This window comes from Microcaecilia unicolor, chromosome 5 (genome assembly GCF_901765095.1).
Source record: "Microcaecilia unicolor chromosome 5, aMicUni1.1, whole genome shotgun sequence".
NCBI classification, from domain to species: Eukaryota; Metazoa; Chordata; class Amphibia; order Gymnophiona; family Siphonopidae; genus Microcaecilia; species Microcaecilia unicolor.
In genome coordinates, this window is record NC_044035.1 from 320,788,055 (window position 1) to 320,812,228 (window position 24,174).

Consider the following 24,174-nt stretch of genomic DNA (forward strand, 5'->3'; position numbering starts at 1 on the left):
GCAGGGTCCAAGCTCCTGGCAAGGTCACTCAGGCTAATCCTGGCATGGAGTGCCTTCTGCACAGGCTTCAAAGCAACCAGTCAGGAGCTGCACTCAAGTAGAGGCCAAAATCTGGAACACATAAATAGCAAGAGCTGTAGTAAGAACTGGAGCTGGAATTTGCAGTGAAACAGGTTCCACAGCCGTTGCAGAAAATGGAAATGAACCAGAATTACAAGCCTGGAAGTAGACTTGGCAAGCAGATCACAAAGCTACAGCAATGGTTGGAAGTGAACTGGAACTGCAGACTTGGAAATGGAGTTGGCAAAGACTCACTGCCGCAAGTGAGCTGATTAGTCTTTGGGTTGCTGGAACAGCTTTCAGCTTCCTTTATGAAGTCTCAGCCAATCCCTGATACCAAGGGGTGAGCCCTTGAGGGCTATTTGGCATGGTATTTTTTTTCTACAGGTTTCTGTAGAAAGAGAGGGGAAGGCGGTAGAACGAGAGGACATGAAATGAGATTGAAGGGGGGCAGACTCAAGAAAAATGTCAGGAAGTATTTCTTCACAGAGAGAGTGGTGGATGCTTGGAATGCCCTCCCGTGGGAGGTGGTGGAAATGAAAACGGTAACGGAATTCAGACATATGTGGGATAAACATAAAGGAATCCTGTTCAGAATGAATGGATCCTCAGGAGCTTAACCGAGATTGGGCTGGTGGTTGGGAGGCGGGGATAGTGCTGGGCAGACTTATACGGTCTGTGCCAGAGCTGGTGGTGGGAGGCTGGGATAGTGCTGGGCAGACTTGTACGCAGTGGTGTAGCCAGACCTGACATTTTGGGTGGGCCCAGAGCTAATATGGGTGGGCGCTATGTATATAGATATGAGTAGTGTTTCTTGGGATAATACAAACTAATGCCTTAGAATGCACTTGATAAGGATTTCTAAGTAATCTGCCCAACAGCTGCCCTGCATCAACGTAAATGACATACAGTAGCTGGGCATCACCCCTTCCCTACCTCCCCCCATCCATCTCCATAGTCCGGCATCAAGCCCTTCCCTACCCTACTCTACTCACCCCATCCGTCCCCGTAGCTTGACATCAGCTTTAACTTTCCCTTCCCTATCCCCCCATTCATCCCTGTAGCCGAGCATCAGCCCTTCCCTTCCCCATCTAGGCATCAGCCCTACCCTACCCCCCACCCCTCCCTGTAGCCTAGAGTCAGCCATGTCCTACCCCTTAACCATCCCCCCATAGTCTGGCATCACCACTCCCCCCCCCCCCACCACCGAAGCACACCAGCATTAAATATAAAACTTTTGTTTTGTAATGTCCTGAGCACTGCAGAGCCACCCCCACTTAGAAACCTGCCTACATTAAAAATAAAACTTTTCTTTTTGTTTTAACATGGATATTGCAGAAACCATCCTTACCAATATTAAATACAAAACTTTTTTTAAATTTTAACCTGAGCACTGAGCCCACCCCCACCCAGAAAGAAAGCCACTAGCATTACATTAAATATACCTTTTTCCCCCTAGGCAGTGAAAAGCCCACCCCTACCCATAAGCCTACCAGCATTACACATAATTAAACTTAAAACATTTGTTTTTACCTGGGTTTGAGTGTTGTTTCCCAAAAGACTGCAGTTATGCACACTATGCAGTCAGTGTGCACCTGGAGCAGAGCTCTAACTGTGGTGGCTCCTGTAGGTGTTTGTGGCTGCGGGGGAGTGCTGAGACGAGGCCTGAGGCTGAATTAAGAGGACCCAACTTCTTCAGTTGACACTCCAACAGGGAGACTGGCCCAGCACAGGTGCAGCATGTGCATTGCGGTGGGGGGGGGGGGGGGGCAAGGCAGCACAGTAGCAGGCATTTTGGTGAGAGTAGCTGCAGAACACTCAGCCGAGCCGCGAGGGCGGCAGATTTTTCTATTGGTGTGCGACGTGCGCACTGCGGGGGGGCACGGGGTAGCTGGGCAGCTGATGCTGGGTTAGAGCAGCTGCAGAGCACTAGCAGCCGCATTGCGCCGTCAGTGATGATGCGCCAGTAAATTAATTGCTACCCTCGGAGCAGCAGGTCCACTTTGCGTCTGCCTTGCGTGCATTGCAGAAGAAGGAAATCGCTTCGTCGTCTTCGGGCCTTCCTTCACTGTGTCCCGCCCACACAGAAGGAGGGCGGGACACAGTGAGGGAAGGCCCAAAGACGACAAGGCGATTTCCTTCTTCTGCAATGCACGCAGGGCAGACGCGAAGCGCTGCCTGCCCTGCGAAATGGCTTCACAGATTTTTTTTTAATGCCCGATTTTACGAGCGCTGACTGGGTGGGCCTGAGTTGTGATTGGGTGGGCCTGTGCCCACCCAGGCCCACCCGTAGCTACGCCCCTGCTTGTACGGTCTGTGCCCTGAAGAGGACAGGTACAAATCAAGGTAGGGTATGCACAAAAAGTAGCACATATGAATTTATCTTGTTGGGAAGACTGGATGGACCATGCAGGTCTTTTTCTGCCATCATCTACTATGTTATTATGTTCTAGCTCCAGATCACTAGCTGGCCTAGTAGTTAGCTCCTGTTCTAAACTCTTGAGATCAAGTCTGATAGAAGTCTCTGTCAGAGGTTTGGTTTAGAAGTATGATATTTTAAGGTTTCCTTCAATACTACTTTAACAAATCTAACTATGTAGTAATTAATACAGGACTCTGTATACGTCCCAGTTTCTATTATGTCATTCTAATTATTCTGGGCCTCTTTAAATTGGGCTTTTACTATCACCTCCCAATAAATAGGGTGCAAATTTCCTGATATAACAGTACAAACAATAATTACAAAGAAACTATATTTATATTATTAAAAAATAACTTTGAATTGCCTTTTACAATTGAATTGCAATTCAAATGTTGTACCTGGCATGAGTTCCTTTCCCATGTTGGCTTTCCTTCCCCGATTGAGAAAACATTCATTTGTTTTGGTTTTTTAGTAATCACTAAAGGTTATCTAATGAAATTTATGAGATTAATTTATTATACAATCATGTCTGTTGGAGCAGTCATGCTTTGCTTATTAATTCCATTATCTCTTTCCTAAGATTCCTTTCTGGATGGGAGAAAATTTTTCTTCTTTGAATTTACTTACATGAGATGGACTAGTTCATTCTTTTGTAGGAGACGGGGATTGGCTTTGCTTATTTTAGGGCTTTTTGCATTCCGTCTTTTTTTTTTGTGATGTAAATTTTCTTTTGAGTCCGCTTTTGGGAAAAAAAGGCAATCTATAAATGTGAAATTAAATGTATTGCATTCCTCATTCACGTAAAAAATTAATGACCGCATCCTGGTCTCCATTCCTTTAGAACAGAGGTTCTTAATCCAGTCCTTGAGACGCACCTAGCCTGTCAGGTTTTCAGGATATCCTCAATGAATATGTATGAGATAAATGTGCATGCACTACCTCTATTCTATTCATATATTCATATATGTCAGACCTTATAGACTTACCTACTAGGAACACAAAAAGATCATCACGCACATTCCTCAATCTACACTATCCTAACTGTAAAGGGATAAAATATAAATCCACATACGCGACCAGTTTCTCATACATCTGTACGCAGCTATTGAACACACTACCAAAGGCCATAAAAACAATGCAAGACTTAACCATCTTCCGAAGACTACTGAAAACAGAACTTTTCAGGAAGGCATACCTTAAACATCCATCTTAAATACTAAACAATAACACTACACACGATCTACAGAAAACTGAAATCTTACCACATGACTGATTAACCTCTTCTCTATTAATGATCAAGCACATTAAACCTTAGGTCAAATAGGGTCACTCTACAGTCGTTGACCCAATGTATGCTACAATCCAATGTATTACTCAAGAACCTTCATGCAATACCTTAATGTATTCTGCTTTACCATATATGTATGCACATGATATACATATATACCATGATTTGTTCCATTTATGTTATGTTCCATGTATGTCCCATGTATGTATGCACCTAACGCAACACCATTTGTAATTCTGTTACCCGGAAATGGCAACCGCCATTACGGCAAATGTAAGCCACATTGAGCCTGCAAATCGGTGGGAAAATGTGGGATACAAATGCTACAAATAAATAAATAAAATAAAATTCTATGCAAACCTGTCTCATGCATATTCATTGTGGGTATCCTGAAAACGACTGGCTAAGTGTGTCCCGAAAACTGGGTTGAGAACCCCTGCTTTATAGTGATGAAAGTAGGTAAATATATGACTGGACCAACTTTAACAATTATCTCTACTCAAAAATCAATAAAAAAAATCTACACTAGTAAGAGGAATCTTCATAATATCATTCTTACTGTTGATGAACATGCTTTGGTAGTGGAAATACATTAAACATTTAAGGCTTGGCTCACTATGGCTTTTCTCCTATTCTGCGTCTAACAGAGTAAAAAGATTAGAGAGCGATTCTTATACCACATGCCTGCATTTAGGCATGTCTGATGTGCATAAGTGCAGAATAGGCACCGCTTACATGCACACTTGCCCAGAACACTATTCTGTAAGCTTGCAAGTGGCAAATCATACAACTGAAAAGGAGGTGTACCTGTGGAAGGAGCATGGGCAGGATATGGGAGTGTCTCCCATCTCTCATCTTATAGAACACTCTCAGATGTGTGTGTTGATTGATGGATCCAGGCACAACATCCTCCTATGCCTGCCATTGACTTTGTATAAGTGGGCATGCCTTCTCCTTGGTGCACTAAAACCCTGATGTCGTTATAGAGTTGGCACACCCCGTGTTGCATCAAGGCGCTATAAAGGAGGCACCAATTTACAGAATTGCCACCATAGTGAATCAGATCCATAGTGTCGTTTTCTTAGGACCCGCACTAGAAGCAGTAACAGGTAATTAAACACTAGTGGAAGAGAAATCAGTCCAAATCTTAAACACACACAACTAAACTTATGTACTTAGTTAAACATCTATAAACTCTATAACCAAAGTGTGAATTCTACTGCAATAAATAGTCACATTGCAAAACGATTTGTGGCTTGTTCACCAGTTTTCCCTCTGACAGCATGAATATTAACCATTAATGGGTCAACATTTTATCATCCAGTAACGCTTCAGTAATGTTAAATACATGTAGTTAGTGATGCATTCATTGTTTACTCTGTAATGTCACAAATAGTTAATCAGTCTGATAAAGAGTTAAAACATTAGGATGCACTTTGGTTTGCTTCCATGGATCCATGGGACCAATGTTATGAGGCAGCTGCCGAGAAAAGCAGAGCAGCAAGCAGCAATACTGCTATATGGCATCCACTCAACTGATCCTTCCTAAGAGGCAACAGTCAGATGCATGTGAAAGCTAGAATCACAAACAAACAAACCCCAAAACAAAAGTTCACCTTTCCTATAGTAAAGTCTAACTCAATCAAGATACTACTTCAGAGGTTGACCTTCTGTTATACAGGTCTAAAACAGAAAGTATAATGAATGGGGATCATTAATCGTAGAACATAAGATGCGCCACAGTGGGTCAGACCAAAAGTCCATCAAGACCAGAATCCTGTCTCCACAGTGACCAATAAAGAGTAGATCCATTCCTTTTTGCTCACACCCTAAGACTAGAGTTGGCTTTCCCATATCTACATAGCAAATAATGATTTATGGACTTCTCCTCCAAGAACTGGTCTAAACCCTTTTTCAACCCTGTGTAGCATTTTACAAGGTCTGGATTCTCTATGAAGGAAAAGGAAACTTACTTCTGGCCAGGGCAAACTTTCTTTATCTGACTTGTAGATTTCAGAAATACAAAGTCATACATTGCACTGCATTACAGATCTCTGAATCATTGTTTGTCAAAAGCATAATTAAAAAATGCAGCCCAGGTTTATTTCCTCTCTTTGTTTTTTTATAATGTATTTATAATTTTTCATTTTACAGGTGTCACTTGCAAACAGTAATACAGAGATGACTGTACATTAATACAATATTAGAGGAAAACAATCTCAACTAGATAAATGGATTATATACAATCTTTCTCTTTCTTAGACCACAAAATAAATAGGGAGAGTGAAACAAGACAAGGAGATCAATTAAACAACAGTAAATCAAGAAAACGTATTAACCTGATTATCCCCAGTTATTATTTATCTGAATCATTATTCCACATTGATCATCTGGTTGGCCTCCTCAAACCCAAAACGGTGTATAGTCAATTAATTTCGTTGGAAACATACTTATTGTCCAATATTAGCGGAAACAATACACGTGATTTCATTTTTCCCCTTTTAAAACAGAAATTATTTAACAATATAAACACTTGAATCTCTGATCCAATTCCCACTGATTAAAGTAATCCCAGTTTCACAGGCTTCACTCCTTTTGAATTAATATACTAAGAGGAATCATTTCAGAGGAAAAAAAAAAAACTTTAGGAGTCATACCCGGAACTCTGGGAAAACAACAATCTCGATATTAATCATCTGTAACAATATTCATTTTATTCAAATTTTTATGGTCCATTAACATTTTCAAAATCTTAACCATTTCCTATTCCTGTGGAACTTCATTTGCTGTATCAATTTTTCATTCTCAAAGGATTCGATTAGATTATCCATTGGCTCACTAATAAGATTATATCTGAAGCAAAATTATTTACTACCACCATTAGGTCCTGGCGCACCTTCCAGATGATATTCAATGTAACCTCCACGGGAGCCAAAAACTCCAAGCTGATAGCTCTTATGGGTTTAGGAGTGGCACCGCCGACACGGGTTCAGCTGTAAATGACTTCCGTTTCAGCATACACTCCTAACTCACTCCTCCACTCCTTTGGACATGGTGGTTAAATGATTTGAGAGCGATAAAGTTGTTTCCAGGTCCAAGAGCATCGATGCTCCTTCGCCAGCGCTAATCAATGGACTCATCAACCCAGTCATCTGTGGGCAGCTCGTCGCGCAGCGGTCCCACACTTGCTGCACAGGAGACAAAACACTGGCCATCGGCGGCTGACCCCCCATTGTCCCCTTCCTCTCAGTTAAGGTAACTGCAGGTGCAAAGAGGAAATTTCATGTAAACAAAGACAAAACTTCAGAGGACAGCTGGGCCATTGAGTGTACGAGCTTCAGGTCACCATCTTTCCACTCTCCCTAGTTTGGGACACTCTTTGTCTGGTTTCTCCTCAGAGGCCTGTCTGATATGGGTAACCCTTCAGCATAGCCCTCTGAGTCATTGAAACACGGAAGCCCCTCCACCACTACAAGGTGGTGTCCCTTCAGAGGGGTATTTCCTCTCATAACTATTAGCAATGGCAGCTTCAGCAAATCTCATATTTCAAATGGAGGGTGGGAGAGGTAATATAGACTCTCTTGTATAACCGTTTATTTGGCCCTCATGAGTATTACAAATAAAAAGCTATTTTAGCAAAATAACACAAAAAAGATAATCCACTTGTACTGAATGTTAAACGTGATAAATTGTAAACATATTTAATTGTGTGGTAATGAATATCTGTGTGTGTGTGTACATATGTGCACATACTTAATTATATGTAAAAACATTAATGTGTGTAGCATTAAAAATCAAAACTCATCCTAGCACAACAGCTAAGATATATACCAAGGGCCAAATTCTATAAATAGTGCTTTAAAAAACTGCGCTGAAAAACCACGCACATAGAGCGACTTTATAAACTACACCTAAAGTTAGGTGTAGTTTATAGAATATGCTTGGCGGCCATTGTGACTAAAATGTAGGCCCAACCATTTAGGCCACCTAAAACCCGGCCTAAATACCTGTGCCTAACTTGGGCATATTCTGTAATAGTGCACATACCCGTTTACTAAGCTGCAGTAGTGACTGCCGCGTGGCAATGCCGACACAGCCCATTCAGCATTTGCGTACCACCAGCCACTAGTGTGGCTTAGTAAACAGGGAGCATAGTATTTTTCTAACACTATGACCAGCCCATTCCATGCCCATGGCCACACACCCTTTTCAGCTGCACATATTAGAATTTACGTGCACCAAATTATAGAATATGCCTAGAAAGTATGCTCTCTAGTTCATAAAATCATTCACGGAGATGCCCCAGCCTACATGTCAGACCTGATAGACTTACCACCCAGGAACGCTAAAAGATCATCCCGCACATTCCTTAATCTTCACTTCCCCAGCTGTAAAGGTCTAAAATACAAACTAGCGCATGCGTCAAACTTTTCTTACTTGAGCACACAGTTATGGAACGCACTGCCGCTCAACTTAAAAACTATTTACGAACTAACTTTCGTAAATAGCTGAAGACCCACCTCTTCAACAAGGCATACCACAAAGATCAGCCAATGCAAATGTAACACATCTCCACTTTACTTATAATCAGAATTGTTTTTTCTCTTATACCTGCTGGTTTAATTTCTTGATTAATTTAATCGTTTAAGTTCTATTATGTCAACCATGTTTTCTATGTAACACTAACTGTTATCTTCCAATCTATTATCTAACAATAACGATACACTGTAAGCCACATTGAACCTGCAAATAGGTGGGAAAATGTGGGATACAAATGCAAAAAATAAATAAAGCTAATTAGTGCTGCTAATTTAAGTACCAATTATCAGCATTGATTGGTTTGTTAATCAATAAGCTGTGCACGCAATTTGGTCTTGTGGCCAAATTAGCATGCACAACACCATTTATAGAATTTGGGGGCATATGTATTTCCAGAGATTCTGAATAATTCTAAATTTACAATCCCTGATGCTTCCTCGAGGTGAAATAATTGTAACTGCTATGTATGCCTGGATGTCTCAACGTCATCTGAAACTTCACATGGGCAAAACCGAGCTTCTCATCTTTCCCCCTAAACCTACCTCTCCTCTCCCCCCTTCTCTATTTCTGTGGATGGCACTCTCATTCTCCCTGTCTCATCAGCTCGTAACCTTGGGGTCATCTTTGACTCCTCTCTCTCCTTCTCTACTCACATTCAGCAGATTGCCAAAACCTGTTGTTTCTTTCTATATAACATCAGCAAAATCCGTCCCTTCATCTCTGAGCACTTTACCAGAACCCTTATCCACACTCTTATCACCTATCGTCTTGATTATTGTAACCTGCTTCTCACCGGCCTCCCTCTTAGCCATCTCTCTCCTCTTCAATCAGTCCAAAAGTCTGCTGCGCAACTCATTTTCCGCCAAAGTCGTTATGCTCACATTAGCCCTCTCCCTTAAGTCACTTCACTGGCTCCCTATCCGTTTACACATTCAGTTCAAACTTCTCTTATTAAACTATAAGTGCATTCAATCTGCCGCTCACTAGTACCTCTCCACTCTTGTCTCTCCCTACACCCCCCCTCGAGTACTCCGTTCTGTAGATAAATCTCTCTTATCTGTCTCCTTCTCCTCTACTGCTAATTCCAGACTTCGTTCCTTTTATCTTGCTGCACCTCACGCCTGGAATAAACTTCACGAGCTGTTTACCTGTCTTATCTAGATTGTAAGCTCTTTGAGCAGGGACTGTCTTTTTGTGTATGGTGTACAGCACTGTGCATGCCTTGTAGCTCTATAGAAATGATAAGTAGTAGTAGTAGTAGAATTCTTGTAGTAATATTGGCCACAGTAAAAATCTGAAGTCCTTGTAGGTTATGATAGCTTTCACCTACAAAGATGTTTTTTCTAGATCATAAAGCTGTGTGGCTGAAGAAAAAGCTGGTGAGGTCTGGAAAGCATGTCCTGCAGCAACAGTCAGCAATGCTTTTGAGAAAGTAACCAAGAAACATGCAGCATCTCTCAAGAAGATGTTGGTACACTGAACTTGCATTCTTGTAGCATGTGGGCTGGGAGTAGCCAAGCCCCAATATAAACATCTTTTTATAGGTAGTGCAATAAAAGGTATTGCAACCTATACTCTGAAGATACCCCTAAAATTACAGCAAAGTGCTGTACCTACTACTTAGGCTGCATCCAAGCCAAGCACCTAACACTGAGACCCCGATGCTCAAAAGTACACACGAGCGCTAGAGACCATTAGTGTCCACATTTACCTTCACAGAATGTTGAGGGGTCTAGCGTAGGAAACAACTAGCGTGCTAGGCACTAGAGTAGATAGCATGCAAATGTAGTCAAGCTCATGATAATGAGGTCATTTTCTATTCTGACCCAATGCTCAAAAAAGAGCGCCTGAAAAAAAATACCTTACTGCTGCAGAAAAAATAATGCCAGGTCGGAGCAGGTGTTAGGGTGTTGGAAGAGATGATTTCCCATGATTCTCCTGCTTCTCTCATGATTCTTTCTGCAAAATCTGCCACTTTTGATTGCTTTTGGAAGTAGAAGGAAGTTCATGCCAGCCCTTAAGCAGTCATGAGGACAGCAGATCCTAGCGAAAGCACACGTTGGCATCTGTTTCCTGCGTCTAAATATAAGTGTTCAAGCTAAAAAAAAAAAAAATTAAAAGTGCTTAGATGCCAATGTGTGCTTCACGTTCAGGTTTTACCAGGTGCATGCGCACAGGAGCTGAGCTCAACACACAACTCATCTGCGATTGCACCCAAGCACAATACTCCTGCTGAACTCCCTAATGCCAATGCTATGAGCGCACCTATATTTGCATCTCATTAACGTTTCAGCATTAGGGCATTGTTCTTCTGCGTTGTTCCAGCAGTATTTTTATTGTGCTATTCGGAATAGCGCCGGAGTTTTGAGCAATGGGGCCCGAATTAGGAATATAGCAGGTAGGAGTACTTGAGTTTTCAGTCTACCAAAACAAATCTACAATGAAGAAGGAAAACAAACTACTGAAAACACTGCTTAACATTGTCTTAGGACAAAAGCAGACTGTTATAGAAATGATCTCACATTAACACCTACCAAAACAAACAAAATTTAGAACATGTTTTCAATGAACCTATTATAAAGATTAAGCAAATTACCTGTCCTCCTTCAAAGGATAGCTTTATTTCTTCCACAGCTCAATAAGCCCATTCATCTCATCATACAATGTGGCATTTTATTGATTGTCACCTTGAATCCCCCAAAAGTAGCTGGGGCACAAAGAGAAATATAGTGGCAAGGCAGAGACAAAGAGAAATATAGTGGCACGGCAGAGAGAGAGACTATACAGTCGATTTATTGCCTTCTGGCGCCTAATGCAATTACAATCAACACTGGTTATCTTAGTCACAAATTTTTATCTACCATGACACAGAAAAGATAACAGTATAATAAAGGGGAAAGTCTTCAGTTTAGTCATTCCAGAGATACTACAGTGTTTATCAAATGTTAGTTTGTTTCTTAAGCGTAACACAATTAAACCTCCTCATTCTATAACTTGGCACCTAAAGTGCCATTTGCACACTTAAATTTATAAAATACTGCCAGGGAGCGATGACAAGGGCAGAAGCGACTAGATATTGCTCCTGCCCAGACAACTGACCACCAATGATTTACCTATGGTAGGCCCAGGAGGACCACTGGGAGTGTGGGGGGTTTCAGGCTTTGATGGGGGGGTTCATCGTGGGGTCTGCCACCTAAGGGAAGCTAGTTAGGATGGGGGGGATGGTTTGGGGCTTGCTTTTTTGGGGGGGTCTTATCAAAGCACAATGCTCTAGACGGGCATTCAGTTTTGAGGGGGCCCCAATCACTAACCCTTACTGAGTCAGTGCTGGCCGCTTTACACAGTGGCTCAGGAGCATCAGGCCACAGCTTGGCGGCCCAATGCTCCCAGCCTGATAGACTAATGTTGCATGCCAGGTGGTTCACAGGCAACATTGGTCATCTAACAACAGGAGTCTGCAACCTGTGGAGAGAAAGAGAAGTTGTACCTGGGGGTGGAGAGAGAAAGGAAGACAGAAAAATGTTGGAACCGTGAGGAGAGGAAGGAAAGGGAAGAAAGAGAAATATACTGGGCCTGGGGAGTGGAGGGGAGTTATGGAAGAAAGAGAGAAAAGCCATAGACCAGAGGGGTGGGGTGGGGAGTGATGGACAAGATGGGGGAAAGAAATGATGGATCCAAGGGATAGAGGGGAAGAAAAAGAGAAATGATGGACCTGAAGGTGGAGTTGAGGGAGAAAGATGTTGGGCCACAGGGGCAAGGAGAGATGGGAGAGAAATGATACAGGGAGATGCTGGGTGGAGAGAAGAAGCATGCTGATGTCAGGCTACAAGGGAGGAAGGAATGAGAGAAACTGGGAATTGGGGAACCATGAGGGAGAGGTCATGGAGGGTTGTCAAGGAGATAAGTGAGAGGAGGGTAATATGTACATGAGGTTAAAATGCAGTAATGGGGAGTAGAGAAAAGGTAGAAGGGATTAAGAGGCAGGGGAAAGAATGAGACGGGAACTAGGAGAGCTAGGGAGTGAGAGGAGGAGAAAGAAAGTTGATAGGTAGTTGAAAAGTAAAAATAAATAGATGGGGTGAGAAAGCGGTTACAATCTGATTTGACAGAGGCAGAAAAAGAAAGGGAAGAAAGAGCTAAATAAAAAAAAATGATGGTGTGCCTTGACAATTTTGCACCTTGTCAGTATGCTGCGAGACAAAAAAAAAAAAGGTTGAAAAATCACTGGCATGACATATGGAAAACAATGACGGTGCCCAATAAAACCTATGCTTGCTGAGAGTAGTAGGGAGTGGGTCATTTATTCTACACACAAAGCCCAGTAATCAAATTTTAAGATATTAGAAACAAAGATAAGAAAGGTTCAAAGGTGACCCAGAGTTTCTTAGAAGAATTATAGAAGTGTAGTACAGACTATGAAGAAACCGGTATGTGGCTGAACGCATAGAGTATGGATGATATCTTAGCATAAAATAACATCATGATCTGTACAAAGCATCAGGTGCATTCAGGAGACCATCTATGACACAGGAAGAGGGAAGACTAAAGCCATAGGGGGAGGTGAAAGAAAAGGGAAGACAGATCCCTCACATCATCAAGCAAAGCAGTTGTGTTTAGAAACAAATAAGCAGAAGATTGTTAGAGGAATAAATGAAAAAAAACCTCTCCTTGAGAAATAATTGCCCTAAATATATCTACCCGTGAGGGAATGAGGACAAGATATTTATGATAGAGATAGAAATATATAAATTATGCTCAGGATGCAAGAATTTCCTGTGGAGATGAAGTTCTAACAGCAGCATTCATGACATAAGGTTCAAAGAGGACAGACTCACAAATAACAGGAACTATTTTTTCTGCAGAAAAGGGTGATGGATACATGGAACAGCTTCCTAGGAAAGTGCAAACAGTACAAGAAAATAAGAAATGCCCTGCTGGATCAAATGAAAGCTCTCTACGGGCCAGCATACAGCGCCCTCCCTCTCTGGGCCAGCATCCCCCTCCCCGATTTTGATAATTAGATTCAACAAATATGAGCATCGCACAAACATCCTATAAAAATGCCAGTTAAAATATGTGCTGCCTCCTTAAGATTGTGTGGCTGTTAGGACCTATTGTTGTGCTTTGACTGCAGCTGCTCTTTACCCTAAGCAACCGCTTAGTCACACCCAATGGTTGGGTGGCCAGCATCCTGTCTGACAGTCTGTCACTTTTTTGGAATCCTGCTGAGTACTTTTTACTTGAATTGAATTATAGACTTGCCTATTAGGAACACAAAAAGATCATCACGCACATTCCTCAATCTCCACTACCCTAACTGTAAAGGGCTGAAATATAAATCCACATAAGTGACCAGCTTCTCATACATCTGCACGCAGCTATGAAACACACTACCGAAGGCCATAAAAACAACGCAAGACCTAACCATCTTCCGAAGGCTACTGAAAACTTATCTTTTCAAGAAGGCATACCATAAACATCCATCTTAAATACTAAATAATAACACTATACACAAGCTATACAAAACCGAACTCTTAACCTCTTTGCTATTAATGATCAAGCACTACCACTTTAAACCTTGTGCTGAATAGGGTCTCTCTATAGTCGATGACCTAATGTATGCTACAATGCAATCTATTACTCAGAAACCTTCATGCAATACCATAATGTATTCTTCTTTACCATGTATATATGCACATGATATATATATATACCAAGATCTGTTCCATATATGTTATGTTCCATGTATGTATGCACCTTAATGCAATACCATTTGTAATTCTGTTACCCGGAAATGGCAACTGCCATTACGGCAAATGTAAGCCACATTGAGCCTGCAAAGTGGTGGGAAAATGTGGGATACAAATGCTATAAATAAATAAATAAATAAATAAATAAATAAATAAATAAATAAATAAAAGTACTCAGCAGGATTCCAAAAAAGTGGATCCATGCCTTGACTCATCAATGTGCTTCTTTTCTTTGAAGGCAAGAATAAACATATGGATAAGGCTGAGCTGGTTGATGTAGTGTTATCTAGATTTTCAGAAAGCTTTTGACAAAGTCCCTCATATGAGACATCTGAGAAAATTAAAAAGCCATGGGATAGGAGGCAATGTACAGTTGTGCATTGGGAACTGGTTAATAGCTAACAAACAGAGGGTAGGGTTAAATGGCAATTTATGTCTCTGAAGGAAGGTGAATAGTGCAGTGCCCCCAAGGATCTGTACCAGAACCAGTGTTTTAACATATCTATAAACGATCTGGAGATGGGAACGATGAGCGAGATGAATGAATGAATTTCTAGATGACACAAAATTATTCAAAGTTGTTAAATCACATGTCGACTGTGGAGCTCATTTTCGAAAGAGAAAAAACATCCAAAAAGTGGCAGAAAGCTGCGTTTGGAAGTTTTTCTCAAAATGTCCGTCAGAAGTGCTTTCAAATCGCAAGGGGGCATGTCAGGGGTGTGTTAAAGGTGGGATCTGGGCGTTCCTAACATTTGGACGTTTTTCTGCCATAATGGAACAAAACAAATGTATCCAGGACAAAAACTAAGACGTCTTGAGCTAGACCTGTTTTTATAACGAATAAGGCACGAAAGGGTGCCCTAAATGATCAGATGACCACTGGAGGGAATCAGAGGTGACTCCCCAATATCCCCCAGTGGTCACTGACCCCCTCACATTCCCCCACAAATGTGAATACAAATATGATTAGCAGCTTCTATGACAGTCTCAGATGTTAGAGCCAGGTCTATTAGACCAGTATGTAAGTCTCTGGAGTAGTGTAGTGGTCAGTGCAGTGCACCATGGAGTGGGGGACTCTGATCCCTATCTCCCCCTTGTCACATTTGTGGGGGAAACTGTGAGCCCTCCAAAACTCACCAGAAACCCCCTTTACCCATTAGGGCTATTGTAGTGGTGTACAGTTGTGGGCATCAGGTTTTGGGTGGGTTTTGGGGGGACTCAGCAGACAAGATAAGGGAGCAACGTTTTGAAGTCCACTGAAGTGCCCCCTAGGGTGCCCCATTTATCTCCTGGGATGTCTGGGAGACCAATCTACTAAAAATGCTGCCCCCCCCCCCCCCTACATCCCAATGGCTTGATTTTCTACTTTTTTCACTTGGACCTTTTTTTTTTTTGAAAATGAACCAAAACACAAAGTGTCCAATGCACAAAATCTTATTAGAAACAGTATTTTCAAAAAAACAAAAGATTTTATTAACATTTTTCTTTTTTGAAAATGAACTTCTTCCCTATTCAGATTTTGGACCTTTTTTTTGCAAAACGTCAAGTCAGACTTAGACGTCAAGTCAAAAATGCTCCTCCACGTGAACTTGCAGGAAGACCTTAGGAAATTGGAAGACTTGGGCATCCAAATGGAAAATAAAATTTAATGTGGATAAATGCAAAGTGATGCACAATGGGAAGAATAATCCAAATCAAAGTTACTTGATGCTAGGTTCCACTTTAGGAATCACCACCCAAGAAAACGATCTCAGTGCCATTGTGGAGAACACGTTGAAACCTCCTGCTCAGTATTTTTGGCAGGGGTGGCCAAAAAAGTAAACCGAATGCTAGGAATTATTAGAAAAGAGAGAAAATAATGGCAAAGAATATTATAACCTTAAGTACTGTGTGTAATTCTGGTCACAGTATCTAAAAAAAAAACAAATAACTACTGAAGACCCATCTCTAACAGGGCATACCACAAAGATCAACCAATGTGAATACACACAACTCCTCCACATATATTCAGGACTATCTGACAATATCTGCTTGTAATACTACTATCATGTTTCATCATTATCATGTCGACTAAGATCCTTCTGTAACACTAAATGTTTATTTTCTAATATTTCCACCATTCATGATGTATTGTAAGCCACATTGAGCCTGCAAAGAGGTGGGAAAATGTGGGATACAAATGCAATAAATAAATAAAAGTTTTAAAGAAAGGCAATCAAAATGATTCAGAGGTTGGAAACGCTTAAGAGGTTAGGGCTCTGCTCTTCAGCTTGGAGAAGAGATGACTTTGTCTGCTGCAGCAGTTTGACATTTTTAAAAACAGCTTAAGGCATTCTTATTTGCACAGCTAGGTATACTTTGGGTTTTGATTCAGTGTTTCTGTATTTTATGAAGATGAAGGATTTCTATGCTGATTATGGGCCCTCTTTACTAAGCTGCAGTAGAGGCGCACTAGCGTTTTCGGCATGCGCTGATCAGCACACGCTAAACGCTAGAGACACCCACAGGCATATATGGGTGGTTCTAGTGTTTAGTGTATGCTAATTTTTAGCAAGCGCTAAAAACGGTAGCACACCTTAATAAACAGGGCCCTATGCTTTTTGTTTGTGATTTTGTCACATTATTGTGTTTGTTTTTCTTGTAACCCGCCTAGTTAATAGGCGGGCTATAAATATTTTAAATAAATAAATAAAATTAAGAGTTGATTTTGCATTGAATGAAAAAAATACTTTCTCTGATTTGCTTTAAATTTGCTCTCTATCAGTTTCATGGACCACTCCCTAGTCAAAGTACTATCTGAAAGGGTGAATAAGCATTCCCCTAATTACCCATTTCACTTGACTCATAATCCTATAAACCTCTCTCATATGCTCTCTGAGTCATCTTTTCATCAAGCTTAAAGACACTCAGCCAACTTAGGGCCTCTTTTACAAAGCCAGGTACTTGCAACCTGGATTGGACACTGTTGGAAACTAAACTAAATTAAAAAGTATTTATATACCGCAATGACCTTGTGGGTTATAAATAAGAAACAAGCATAACCAGAGAATTTACAGTTAATATCAACAAAGCTAATAAATTAAAATACCATACAGTCTAAGTAGTTAGTACAGAAACTTCTCAAACAACCATGTTTTAAGAGACTTTCTAAAATACATGAGATCATCAGAGAGTCTAAGAAATACAGGAAGATCATTCCAAAACTTAACAAATAAAAAAAAGAGAGTGAGGACGGAGACATCCTTTTCTATCTGTTTTGAAAGAAGGCAAATGCAAGACTAATCAGTTTCTCAATTTTATAGCAGATGTATAATATGGAACAAATAACAGTGATAGCATATAACCTGGTGCAAGACCATGAAATATCTTAAATATGATAGTGCAAGTTTTAAAATAAATTCTGTCTCGAATCAGGAGCCAATGTGCTCTGATCAACCGCAGGGTGACCCTATCAAATTTCTTTGCTACATAGACCAGACAAAGTGACTCATTCTGTAGTTTGCAGTTTCTTCAGGATTAGCTGTGAACAGCCTGCAAAAAGCATATTACAGTAATCTAGTTGACTTAACACTAAAGCCTGAACAGCTAATCTAAATTGAAGGGGATCAAAACAGTGCCTGATCTTTCTTATCTTTTTAAAGTAAATAAAAAAAAATATTTTTAGTAAGCTGACCTATATGATTTTTAAAAGATAGATTATTATCCAATAACACTCCCAGCCAACTTTAATGCTGGGCTAGATGGACCATTGGTCTGATCGATATGGCTATTTTTATGTTCTTATGTAAAATGACAAAGGGGATAGAACCTTGGTCTTCACTCCCAAGTCCTTGAGGGCAGCAAGCAGTCACGTTTCACAATATCTCTATTGAATGTAAATGAAAGAGATTTGTTTACAATGGCAGTAGTAGGTAAGCAAATCTCACTCATGTATATTCAGTAGGGACATCCTGAAAACGTGATCTGTCCACTCCCAGTCCTCGGGGGCTGCCAAGACTGTTGGGATAGAACTATTACCCTAAGAGAAAAGCATCAAGGTTCTTCAATTTGGAGAATAAATAGCTGAGGGGAGATATAAAATCAGGAGTAGAGTGAAACAGGTAAACATGAGGTGGTTGTTTACTATTTTGAAAAAGTTCAAAGACTAGAGGACACACCAAGAAGTTAATAGTGAATTTAAAACAAATCAGAGACATTCTTTCATGTAACATATAATTAAGCTACGGAATTTCTTGCTGAAGGAAGTGGTAAAATCTGTTAGCATAGCTGGGTTTAAAAAGGTTTAGGCAAGTTTCTGGAGAAGAAATCCATAAATCATTGAGGGGCCCTTTTACTAAGGCACGCCAAAAAGTGGCCTGCGCTGGTATAGGCTCGTGTTTTGGGTGCACACAGGTAATTATTTTCCATGTGCCTGAAAAAAAGGCATATTTAGCACCACACGGTAGAAAATAGAAAATATTTTTTACTGCGTGTTTTGGATGCATGTCAAAAATAGAATTACCTCCTGGGGCACACGGTAGCCAGGTGGTAGTTCCAATTAGGCGCTCATTGGACGTGGGTAGGCGCCTATGCACCTTAGTAAAAGGGCCCCTAAGTTAGACTTGGGAAAATCCACTGTTTATCCTCGAAGGTAGGCAGCATGGAACCTATGTACCTTTTGGGATCCTGCCAGATACTTGTGATCTAGATTGACCACTGTTAGAAGCAGGACACTAGGCTTGATAGACCATTTGGTCCTAACCTAGTATGGCATTTGCTGTGCTTCATAGTTCATAGTAAAGAGAATTTTGGAAAGTGCAAAGAATCTTTACTTTGATTTAACACAGTTTTTTCTAACCACTTACAATGAATCCAAGCAGTGTACAAGCTAACATCCAAGCTATTCAATAATCCAACCCAATCCATATCTTGTATACCGCTCCATCTCTATACAAGCGATAAAATAAAAAGAAATTCCAACCAATCATTACATCCATCATAGAAAAATATTCTATACTCAGACTAAAACATTACTATTACATACTTTAACAATAAAAAAAAGTTAAAAGTCTACTAACAGAAGCTTCAAAACTTGCCCATTTGCAACTTCACATTGTTTTAAAAAGTCATCATGACGCCATATTTTCAGTTTCTTCCTGAATGCTATGCAAGATGTTTCTAACTTCAGCTCTACTAAAAAGAAGTTCCACATTTGAGGTGCAGCCCCAACTAACGTATGATTCCTTGAAGCTTACAATCTGAACACTTCAGTAGAGGGAATTGCAGTTCTAAAATCCGATTTTGAATGAAGTGACCTGATCGCTGAGTTGATGAAATACATGTGACCAATCTAATGAAGAATCTTAAAAACAAAAGACAATTTAAAGATGATTCTCAAACCTATCAGCTGCCAGTGCATAGAATTTAAGAGTAGTGTGGCTTTAATCTCTGCAATAACTGAATCTCCGCAACATGCAAAGCCCTTGCCAGGAGACATAAAGTTGAGCTGCAAATCAAATGCAGATCTCCTGGGTGACTGGATTTAGTACTAACACTGAACCACAAGGCCAGCTCCCTGGTGAGGTATTGTAGTGGAAAGTGAAAATGGCATTATCTTCAAATGCAAACCCTGTTATACCAATATAGATTGAGGGTGTAGAACCATTGACAACAGTGAATAAGTGGGTACCCTAGGCTACAGGCATCTTCCTCTAGAACAGATATTTTCAACCCAGTCCTCGGGCTACACCTAATCCAGTCAGGTTTTCAGGATATTCATAATTTAAATGTATTAGATTTGCATGCACTGCCTTAATTGTATGCAAATCTAACATGAATAGTCCTAGTAGATATCCTGAAAACCCAATGAGATTAGCAGGCTTATTTTCAAAAGAGGACGCCTATCTTTCAACACAAATTGGAAGATAGGTGTCCTTCTCACAGGGCGTCCCCAACTGCTTTCCGTTGCGGGGATGACCAAAGTTCATGGGGGCGTGTCGGAGGTGTAGCAAAGGCGGGACTTTGGCGTGCCTAACATATGGGCATCCTGAACCCATAATGGAAAAAAAGGGCATCCCTAACAAGCACTTGGACGACTTCACCTGGTCCTGTTTTTCTTACGACCAAACCGCAAAAAGGTGCCTGAACTGACCAGATAACCACCAGAGACAATCAGGGATCACCTCCCCTTACTCCCCCAGTGGTCACTAAACCCCTCCCACCCTCAAAAAAAAAAATCTTTAAAAATATTTTGTGCCAGCCTCAAATGTCATACTCGGGTCCATCACAGCAGTATGCAGGTCCCTGGAGCAGTTTTAGTGGGTGCAGTGCACTTCAGGCAGGCGGACCCAGGCCCATCCCCCACACCTGTTACACTTGTGGTAAATATGAGCCCTCCAAAACCCACCACAAACCCACTGTACCCACATCTAGGTGCCCCCCTTCACCTGTAAGGGCTATGGTAGTGGTGTACAGTGGTGGGTAGTGGGTTTTGTGGGGCTCAGCACACAAGGTAAGGGAGCTATGTTCCTGGGAGCAATTTCTGAATTCCACTGCAGTGCCCCCTGGGGTGACTAGTTGGTGTCCTGGCATGTCAGGGGGACCAGTGCACTATGAATGCTGGTACCTCCCAAGACCAAAGGGTTGCATTTGGTTGTTTCTGAGATGGGCGTCCTTGGATTCCATTATCGACGAAAATCAGAAACGACCAAGTCTAAGGACGACCTAAATGTCAAGATTTGGGCGTCCCCGACCGTATTATCGAAACGAAAGATGGATGTCCATCTTGTTTAGATAATACGGGTTTCCCCGCCCCTCCACCGGGACGTTTTGCAAGGATGTCCTCAGCAAAACTTGGGTGTCCCTTTTGATTATGCCACTCCACGTGTGCCCCAAGAACTGGGCTGGGAATGGCTGCTCTAGAATAAACAGGCAAAACTAAAAATGCACATAGGAATTCAGACCAAATAGAATTTTGTGGTGTGCCTGGGTACAATTCTGCATTTATAGAGGAAACCTCTTATCAGAGTACAAACTCTACATTGGTTCAGTAACAAACAGTACTCTTTATCTTTTAATGCTATATTATTTTATTTAAATCTTTCCACCCACAAATGCTCAAATTTTTAAATAACAAAGCAGTTACTGTGGAACTCTCATCTACTCATCAAGCATACACATACACTCGGGCAACCCACACAACCATATTCATACCAGATTCATCATACACAGATCACAATCCTCAATCTTATGCTCAAATTCGTCTCCAAATGGCATTTGTTTAGATCTTATCATATTCAAGCTTGTCTTAGTTAAAATATGACAGTTCCAAAATATTTCATAGGATCATCAATAGGTTTGCAATGTCCATATCCTGTGCTTCAAGCATATCACACATCCATTGTCAAATACTGTAAGCAACTGAATAAATCCTTTCACAAACTGTGTGTCTGTTGCTTCCGAGGAGGCACCACAAGGCAAGGAGAAGGCTACCAGAGTAACCGTAAAAGGCTTCTTAACATGTCGACTTTAAAACATCCTGGTCCTCAATGCGAGACCGCATTTCGAATTTTCCTTCATCAGGAGGAACCATATAACTCAGTCTACAATTAATACATAAACAAAATGCAAAAATGAACACTTCTTCCGCTGTTTTCAAGTTTATATATACTTTTAACATTGAATAAATAAATTACTGGCTGCATACCATTGAGACAGTTATCCAAGTCGCATATGCAGAGCATGAGTAGATGAGAGTTCCACAGTAACTGCTTTGTTATTTAAAAATTTGAGCACTTGTGGGTGGAAAGATTTAAATAAAATAAAATTAAAAGATAAAGAGTACTGTTTGTTACTGAACCAGTGCCTGGGTACACCCACACACTAGAAATTCCTCTCTTGCTTAGCACAGTTATATATGTTGTCACTGAAAGCACCAGGAACCAAAACACTGTATTGATAGTTTCACTGTGTCAAAGACCAGCTCCTACTTCTAAGAATATCAAATAATTTCTACAAAACCTCATAGAAATATGCAAAAAACTTGAAGGAAAATACACACTTACAAGGTGGTACTACACTGTGGGGGAAAAGGCGGATTCTGCCATCGCTGGAACTGAAGCTGGGATATTCAGATGAAGGTTAAGTAGCTCTGAATATTTTCTTTTGATTTCAGGCAAACAAGAACTCTTTTATACAATGGGATACTGTCTGCAAAGTACATTTTAATTTTTAACTAAAAATACATGGGAAAGGAGCCAACACCACAAGAAAGCACAGACACTGCACTCACAAATGGATGTTATTAGTGATTTGACAGTTTTAAAATGTTATAACTTTGAAGAAAAGAAGCTTTTATTGCCCTTTTCCCTTGCAGACAGAATAGTTATCAAACTCATTTTCCCCCCTTCAACATCTGCAGTTATAGCCCTGCTTTGTATAGAAATTGAAAATACAATTTCATGGAGGCAATGAGGCAGAATCAGAACTGGATCTACTTGTCATGGCTGAGCTATGTCAGATAGTAACCTTAGTTGCAGAGGTCAAAGGTGCAGATCAGAAAGGTTTCATTCCAGCACAAACGCAAATGAACTGATGAGAGATAACGAACTGCTACAAGCATCATACTGGGGCAGATTTTTCCAAGTTTTAGCTCCAGTGTTGGCCTTAGGGATAGGGCATAACTAATCCAAAGCAAAAAGTATCTAAACAGTAATGATGAATTGAAAAATAAAAAAAGTGTGCTCACAGATACTAAAATGTGAATAAAACAAAAATCATTTTTGAATTGAGATCATCAGAATAAAGACCTTGTATCATAAATTATGACCAAACTATTTATTTATTGGTTGGGATTTATTAACCGCCTTTATGAAGAGATTCACCCAAGGCAGTGATGACAATGCAAGTAATATGAAGGGTAAAACACAAAAGGGGGGGGGGGCACAATTCTATAAATGGGATATATAATTTAGGTGTTGTATACCATACCTTGACTGATCCACTTTTGTTTGCTTGTAAGTCAGCATCACTTACACTTAGACATGCCCACTTACACCATGTCAATAGCAGTTATAAATGCACACATCTAAATGCAGCGCTGTAGTGCATAACTTACAGCATTTACATGCTGAGTTGTGTGTGTGTGTTATACAATACTGTCATGCATGCCTAAGTGCTAGTATTTTATAACTTACACATGCAATTGACACCTAACTTTAGACAACCTGCTAGAATGATAAGGAAGGTGTACAAAACATAAGTACATAAGTAATGCCACACTGGGAAAAGACCAAGGGTCCATCGAGCCCAGCATCCTGTCCACGACAGCGGCCAATCCAGGCCAAGGGCACCTGGCGAGCTTCCCAAACATACATTCTATACATGTTATTCCTGGAGTTGTGGATTATTCCCAAGTCCATTCAGTAGTGGTTTATGGACTTGTCCTTTAGGAAACCGTCTAACCCCTTTTTAAACTCTGCTAAACTAACCACCTTCACCACGTTGTCCAGCAACGAATTCCAGAGTTTAATTATGCGTTAGGTGAAGAAACATTTTCTCAGATTTGTTTTAAATTTAATACACTGTAGTTTCATCGCATGTCCCCTAATCCTAGTATTTTTGGAAAGCGTGAACAGATGCTTCACATCCACCTGTTCCACTCCACTCATTATTTTATATCTCTATCATGTCTCCCCTCAGCCGTCTCTTCTCCAAGCTGAAAAGCCCTAGCCTCCTTAGTCTTTCTTCATAGGGAAGTCATCCCATCCCCACTATCATTTTAGTCGCCCTTCGCTGCACCTTTTCCAATTCTACTATATCTTTCTTGAGATGCGGCAACCAGAAGTGAACACAATACTCAAGGTGTGGTCGCACCATGGAGCAATACAAAGGCATTATAACATCCGTACACCTGTTTTCCATACCTTTCCTAATAATACCCAACATTCTATTCGCTTTCCTAGCCGCAGCAGCACACTGAGCAGAAGGTTTCAGCGTGTTATCGACGACGACACCCAGATCCCTTTCTTGGTCCGTAAATCCTAACGTGAAACCTTGCATGACACAGCTATAATTCGGGTTCTTTTTTCCCACATGCATCACCCTGCACTTGCTCACATTAAACGTCATCTCCCATT

At 40.8% G+C, this 24,174-nt stretch overlaps 1 protein-coding gene across 2 annotated transcripts in view; it reads right to left on the reverse strand.

Moving 5' to 3' along the window:
- SLC7A9 (solute carrier family 7 member 9) overlaps positions 1 to 22,166 on the reverse strand; it is a 93,611-nt gene extending 71,445 nt beyond the window's left edge. Inside the window, exon 1 of one of the 2 annotated variants that reach the window (XM_030204412.1) lies at positions 22,102 to 22,166. The gene's annotated coding sequence lies outside the window, so the exon portion shown is untranslated. The remainder of the gene's footprint in view (positions 1 to 22,101) is intronic. The other variant, XM_030204413.1, reaches the window with a different exon arrangement.
- Between the last annotated feature and the right edge of the window lie 2,008 nt (positions 22,167 to 24,174).